The following is a 7,603-nucleotide window of genomic DNA, read 5'->3' as shown; positions in this document are numbered from 1 at the left end:
ATCTGAGCAAAAAAAGGGGGGTTCTCTGGGGAGACTCTTAGGCATTAATTGCAGGTAGGTTCAGCTTTGCTATTACAGAAATAAGCTTCATAAGGGCAAGCCTCAAGACCAAGAGATTATTAAGTCAGGAGCCCTTATTTTGCTTAAGAGAATATTAGGAATTCCCCAGATGGGGATGTTTAATAGTTACACTTTTCCTTCAGTTCCTCCAGATTTTGCAAATATTTTTTCATTTTCTACCCAAAATACTTTCAAATGCGTTGGGGTATAATGTTAACTTGCACAGAATAAGCTGATTTAGGCTTTTTAAATAAACTGACCAGACAGGTTACATTAGATAGTGTGCTACAGAAAATTTAGATTTCAGACAAAACAAACATCTCTTCTTTTGGTCTCACATAGAAATTAAAGTCTTAAAACATAGACAATATCATCATTTACCCTGTATTCTGATTTACTTTAGTCATAACAAGATCAGCTTCATTCACACTTTAATCGAAGTCTGATTTTTTTCCAGCTTTTTAACAGTTGCTGTAAGGAGTAAGGCTGACTTTCAGAGGTGGAAAGCTCTAACTCTGAGTCTCCAGTGTCACACAGATATGTAAAGTGCCAGGAACTACCAGGTTATACAAAAAGAAGAGTATCTCAGATCTTAGAAACATCAGTTAAAGCCTAAGAGCAAATGTGACTGATGAACTGGGGGCAAGATGGCAGCTTAGTGAGGTGTAGAATTTAGTGCATCCTCCAGAGCAGTTAGTAAAGAGCCAGGAACAGTACAGAGCAACTTCTGGGGTCACATCAGTGACCAGACACCCAGCATACACCGGTCTAGACAAGCTGGACCAGCTGAAGTCCTACACAGAACTGTAAATCCCCCATGCCATGAAGGCTTGTGTCCCTCCCTCATGGGCATGGCAGCCTGGTTCTCCAAGGGGAAAGGAAACAGACTATACTAGCAGCAAAAGCTTACCTCAGCCAGGTTCCAATTGTGGAATTAACAAATTCTGACTACTGAAAATAGGCCCCCAGCTCAGATACACATGGAATAAGAGATAAAGGTATTAAGAGTTTTTACCCCAGCACGGGGGGGGGGGGGAGGGTAATGGAAAAAAAAAAACCTAGAAGCTTTTTGGGTCAGACAGCACAAAATACTTGACTCTTTCCTCCTGAGAGGAGGCCAGTCCAGTCTGGGAAAACCTAACTGGGGTTAATAATATCTGAGGAGAACTTCCTCAAAAAAGAAGAAGAAGAAGAAGAATTGAAAGTCTCCATATAGGCAGAGCAAGAAAGAGAAAAACAAGAACTGAAAAATTCTGATCAGTTAAACAGCATCTGTGCTAGAGGTTTAGAATAAGTTGAACTGAATGTCAAAGAACAGATAGAGAACAAAACCATCCAGCAAGAAAATCCTAGGTAAAAAACTGAAAACAACCTCCAAAATACATGAATTAAGGAAATCAAATGCCTAGACACCAGCAAAAAATAACAAGTCATATTAGGAAAGTTGAAGATATGGCCCAGTCAAGGAGACAAAACGATATTCAAATGAGATACAGGGAGTTGAAACAACTAATTCAGGATGTTCAAACAGACATGGAAAACCTCATCAAAATTCAAAACAATGAGTTGAGGGACAATATAAAGAAGGCATTGGGCAAACAAAAAATGAAATTGAATGTTTGAAGAAAACCAAATTACAGAACTTATGGGAATGAAAGTCACAGTAGAAGAAATAAAAAAAAAAGCAATAGAAAACTACAATGATTGATTTGAAGAGGCAGAAGAGAGGATTAATGAACTAGAAGACTGGACATTTGAAATCCAACACACAAAAGAAAATATAGGAAAATGAATGGAAAAATATGAGCAGGGTCTCAGGGAACTGAAAGACAACATGAAGTGCATGAATATACATGTTTTGCGTGTCCTAGAAGGAGAAGGGAAGGGAAGAGGAGGAGAAATACTAATCGGGGAAATAATCACTGAAATTTTCCCATCTCTTATGAAAGACATAAAATTACAGATCCAAGAAGTGTAGCATACCCCAAACAGAATAGATCCAACTAGACATACTCCATGACACTTGTTAATCAGACTGTCGGATGTAAAGAAAGAAAGAGAGAATTTTGAAAGCAGCAAGAGAAAAACAATCCATCACACACAAGGGAAGACCAGAAAGACTGCGTGGATTTCTCAGCAGAAACCAAGGAGGCAGGAAAGTGATGGTATATATACTTAAGATTATAAAAGACAAAACTGCCAATCAAGAATTCTTCCAGCAAAACTGTCCTTCAAAAATAAGGGGGAGATTAACAGTGAATAAAAAAGTATTTGCCAAGTCCCCTTGGGGGAATGGTGAGAAAGGGGGAAAATTCAACTTCCCCAAGTGGAGAATTCTTGATATACTCACAGGCAGTGGAGACAACCAAAGCAATAGGCTGAGCCCCCAATCTTGGGATTTGTTAATATGAAACTTAACCCTGCAAAGGATAGGCTAAGTCTACTTAAAATTATGCCTAAGAGTCATGCCCAAGAGAGCCTCTTTTGTTTTTTCTAATTTTTAAATTCTTTTTAAATACCAAAAAACACCAAATGCATTTTTATATACAATTTTTTATTTTATCTTTTTAAATACCAAAAAAAAAACAAACCAATGCAAACATTCCAATTTTGATCATTCCATTCTACATTTATAATCAGTAATTCACAATATCATCACATGGTTGCATATTCATCATCATAATCATTTCTTGGAACATTTGCATCTATTCAGAAAAAGAAATAAAACAAAAACAGAAAAAAAATTTATACATACCGTACTCCATACCCCTCCCTTTCATTGATCACTAGCACTTCAAACCAAATTTATTTTAACATTTGTTCCCCCTATTATTTATTTTTATTCCATATGTTCTACTTGTCTGTTGACAAGGTAGATAAAAGAAGCATCAGACACAAGGTTTTCTCAACCACACAGTCACATTGCGAAAACTTTATCATTATACAAACACCTTTGAGAAGCATGGCTACTGGAACACAGCTCTACATTTTCAGGCACTTCCCTCCAGCCTCTCCATTATAACTTAACTAAAGAGGTGATATCTATATAATGCATAAGAATAACCTCGGGGCGGCTCCGGAGCCTGCCGGGAGTTCGGACTGAGGCGTCTAGCTGGGGCGGGGACCTTTCCTCGCCTGAGGCACCAGCATACAGATTTTATACAAGCTATTTGTTACGTTTTATTGAGCTAACCTAGAGGGGACTAAACACTTAAGAAAAAGATACCAGAGGAAGACTTCCTGGAAGATGGCGGCTTAGTAAGACGCGCGGATCTTAGTTTCTTCTCCAGGACACCTACTAGGGGAGTAGAAACGATACAGAAAGTGCCCAAAGCCACAACAGAGATAAAAAAAAGACAGCGTACCCCATCCTGGAACGGCTGGCTGGCTGAGAGAAGCAGCTCGGGTGAGATCGCCGAGGCGTGCGGGCCTTACCGGGCGGGGTGGCAAGCGGCCGGAGTTACTCCCTTCCCCCTTCCCGGGCCGGCTGGGAGAACTGGAGAGGTGGTCCCCTGAAACAAAGACGGCTGGCGCCCACACCACGCGCAGCCCCCGGACCAACTGAGAGAATTGGATCGGAAACCCCCAGGCCGCGGAGAACGGTGACCCCGTGACTCCCGGGGAACGTGCACTCTCTCGGGCGGGCCGCTGCCGCTGGCGCCCTCCCGCCACGCTTGTTGCCCAGGGCCGACTAGGAAATTCGGACGGGCTCTTTCCCTGGCTGTGGCGACCAGCAACCCTCCCTGCGTTCGGACCCCGGGCCGGCTCAAGCCGCTTCGGCTAGCGAACCCCCAGGACGGCGAGAGTTTTCCAAAGTTTAAGGTCCCACAGCACCTTTTACTGGTGGGACCCGCAGACAAACGTGTGCCACGAGCGCCACCTACTGGGCAGGATAAGAAAAACAGAACCCAGAGATTTCACAGAAAAATATTACAACCTTGCTGGGTCCAACACCAAGAGAAATCTGACTAAATGCCCAGACGCCAGCAGCAGAAGATAACTGTCCATGCTCAAAAGATTGAGAATATGGCTCAGTCAAAGGAACAAACCAATAGCTCAAATGAGACACAAGAGCTGAGACAACTAATGCTGAATATACGAACAGAAATGGAAAACCTCTTCAAAAATGAAATCGATAAATTGAGGGAGGACATGAAGAGGACATGGGCTGAACATAAAGAAGAAATAGAAAAACTGAAAAAACAAATCGCAGAACTTATGGAAGTGAAGGATAAAGTAGCAAACATAGAAAAAATAATGGATAGCTACAATGATAGATTTAAAGAGACAGAAGATAGAATTAGTGATTTGGAGGATGGAACATCTGAATTCCAAAAAGAAACAGAAACTATAGGGAAAAGAATGGAAAAATTTGAACAGGGTATCAGGGAACTCAAGGACAATATGAACCGCACAAATATACGTGTTGTGGGTGTCCCAGAAGGAGAAGAGAAGGGAAAAGGAGGAGAAAAACTAATGGAAGAAATTATTACTGAAAATTTCCCAACTCTTATGAAAGACCTAAAATTACAGATCCAAGAAGTGCAGCGCACCCCAAAGAGATTAGACCCAAATAGGCGTTCTCCAAGACACTTACTAGTTAGAATGTCAGAGGTCAAAGAGAAAGAGAAGATCTTGAAAGCAGCAAGAGAAAAACAATCCATTACATACAAGGGAAACCCAATAAGACTTTGTGTAGATTTCTCAGCAGAAACCATGGAAACTAGAAGACAGTGGGATGATATATTTAAAATACTAAAAGAGAAAAACTGCCAACCAAGACTCCTATATCCAGCAAAATTATCCTTCAAAAATGAGGGAGAAATTAAAACATTCTCAGACAAAAAGTCACTGAAAGAATTTGTGACCAAGAGACCAGCTCTGCAAGAAATACTAAAGGGAGCACTAGAGTCAGATACAAAAAGACAGAAGAGAGAGATATGGAAAAGAGTGTAGAAAGAAGGAAAATCAGATATGATATATATAATACAAAAGGCAAAATGTTAGAGGAAAATATTATCCAAACAGTAATAACACTAAATGTCAATGGACTGAATTCCCCAATCAAAAGACATAGATTGGCAGAATGGATTAAAAAACAGGATCCTTCGATATGCTGTCTACAGGAAACACATCTTAGACCCAAAGATAAACATAGGTTGAAAGTGAAAGGTTGGGAAAAGATATTTCATGCAAATAACAACCAGAAAAGAGCAGGAGTGGCTATACTAATATCCAACAAATTAGACTTCAAATGTAAAACAGTTAAAAGAGACAAAGAAGGACACTATATACTAATAAAAGGAACAATTAAACAAGAAGACATAACAATCATAAATATTTACGCACCGAATCAGAATGCCCCAAAATACGTGAGGAATATACTGCAAACACTGAAAAGGGAAATAGACTCATATACCATAATAGTTGGAGACTTCAACTCACCACTCTCATCAAGGGACAGAACATCTAGACAGAGGATCAACAAAGAAATAGAGAATCTGAATATTACTATAAATGAACTAGACTTAATAGACATTTATAGGACATTACATCCCACAACAGCAGGATACACCTTTTTCTCAAGTGCTCATGGATCATTCTCAAAGATAGACCATATGCTGGGTCACAAAGCAAGTCTTAACAAATTTAAAAAGATTGAAATCTTACACAACACTTTCTCGGACCATAAAGGAATGATGTTGGAAATCAATAATAGGCAGAGTGCCAGAAAATTCACAAATACGTGGAGGCTCAACAACACACTCCTAAACAACGACTGGGTCAAAGAAGAAATTGCAAGAGAAATTAGCAAATACCTCGAGGCGAATGAAAATGAAAACACAACATATCAAAACTTATGGGATGCAGCAAAGGCAGTGCTAAGAGGGAAATTTATTGCTCTAAATGCCTATATCAGAAAAGAAGAAAAGGCAAAAATTCAGGAATTAACTATCCATTTGGAAGAACTGGAGAAAGAACAGCAAGCTAACCCCAAAGCAAGCAAAAGGAAAGAAATAACAAAGATTAGAGCACAAATAAATGAAATTGAAAACAATAGAGAAAATCAATAAGGCCAGAAGTTGGTTCTATGAGAAAATCAATAAGATTGATGGGCCCTTAGCAAGATTGACAAAAAGAAGAAGAGAGAGGATGCAAATAAATAAGATCAGAAATGGAAGAGGAGACATAACTACTGACCTCACAGAAATAAAGGAGGTAATAACAGGATACTATGAACAACTTTACGCTAATAAATACAACAATTTAGAGGAAATGGACGGGTTCCTGGAAAGACATGAACAACCAACTTTGACTCAAGAAGACATAGATGACCTCAACAAACCAATCACAAGTAAAGAAATTGAATTAGTCATTCAAAAGCTTCCTAAAAAGAAAAGTCCAGGACCAGATGGCTTCACATGTGAATTCTACCAAACGTTCCAGAAAGAATTAGTACCAATTCTCTTCAAACTCTTCAAAAAAATCGAGTGGAGGGAAAACTACCTAATTCATTCTATGAAGCCAACATCACCCTCATACCAAAACCAGGCAAAGATATTACAAAAAAAGAAAACTACAGACCAATCTCTCTAATGAATACAGATGCAAAAATCCTCAATAAAATTCTAGCAAATCGTATCCAACAACACATTAAAAGAATTATACATCATGACCAAGTAGGATTCATCCCAGGTATGCAAGGATGGTTCAACATAAGAAAATCAATTAATGTAATACACCATATCAACAAATCAAAGCAGAAAAATCACATGATCATCTCAATTGATGCAGAGAAGGCATTCGACAAGATTCAACATCCTTTCCTGTTGAAAACACTTCAAAAGATAGGAATACAAGGGAACTTCCTTAAAATGATAGAGGGAATATATGAAAAACCCACAGCTAATATCATCCTCAATGGGGAAAAATTGAAAACTTTCCCCCTAAGATCAGGAACAAGACAAGGATGTCCACTATCACCACTATTATTCAACATTGTGTTGGAGGTTCTAGCCAGAGCAATTAGACAAGAAAAAGAAATACAAGGCATCAAAATTGGAAAGGAAGAAGTAAAACTATCACTGTTTGCAGACAATATGATACTATACGTCGAAAACCCGGAAAAATCCACAACAAAACTACTAGAGCTAATAAATGAGTACAGCAAAGTAGCAGGTTACAAGATCAACATTCAAAAATCTGTAGCATTTCTATACACTAGTAATGAACAAGCTGAGGGGGAAATCAAGAAACGAATCCCATTTACAATTGCAACTAAAAGAATAAAATACCTAGGAATAAATTTAACTAAAGAGACAAAAAACCTATATAAAGAAAACTACAAAAAACTGCTAAAAGAAATCACAGAAGACCTAAATAGATGGAAGGGCATACCTTGTTCATGGATTGGAAGACTAAATATAGTTAAGATGTCAATCCTACCTAAATTGATTTACAGATTCAATGCAATACCAATCAAAATCCCAACAACTTATTTTTCAGAAATAGAAAAACCAATAAGCAAATTTATCTGGAAGGG

This window comes from Tamandua tetradactyla, chromosome 5, assembly GCF_023851605.1.
Source record: "Tamandua tetradactyla isolate mTamTet1 chromosome 5, mTamTet1.pri, whole genome shotgun sequence".
Classification (NCBI taxonomy): domain Eukaryota; kingdom Metazoa; phylum Chordata; class Mammalia; order Pilosa; family Myrmecophagidae; genus Tamandua; species Tamandua tetradactyla.
This window is presented reverse-complemented; position numbering follows the sequence as displayed.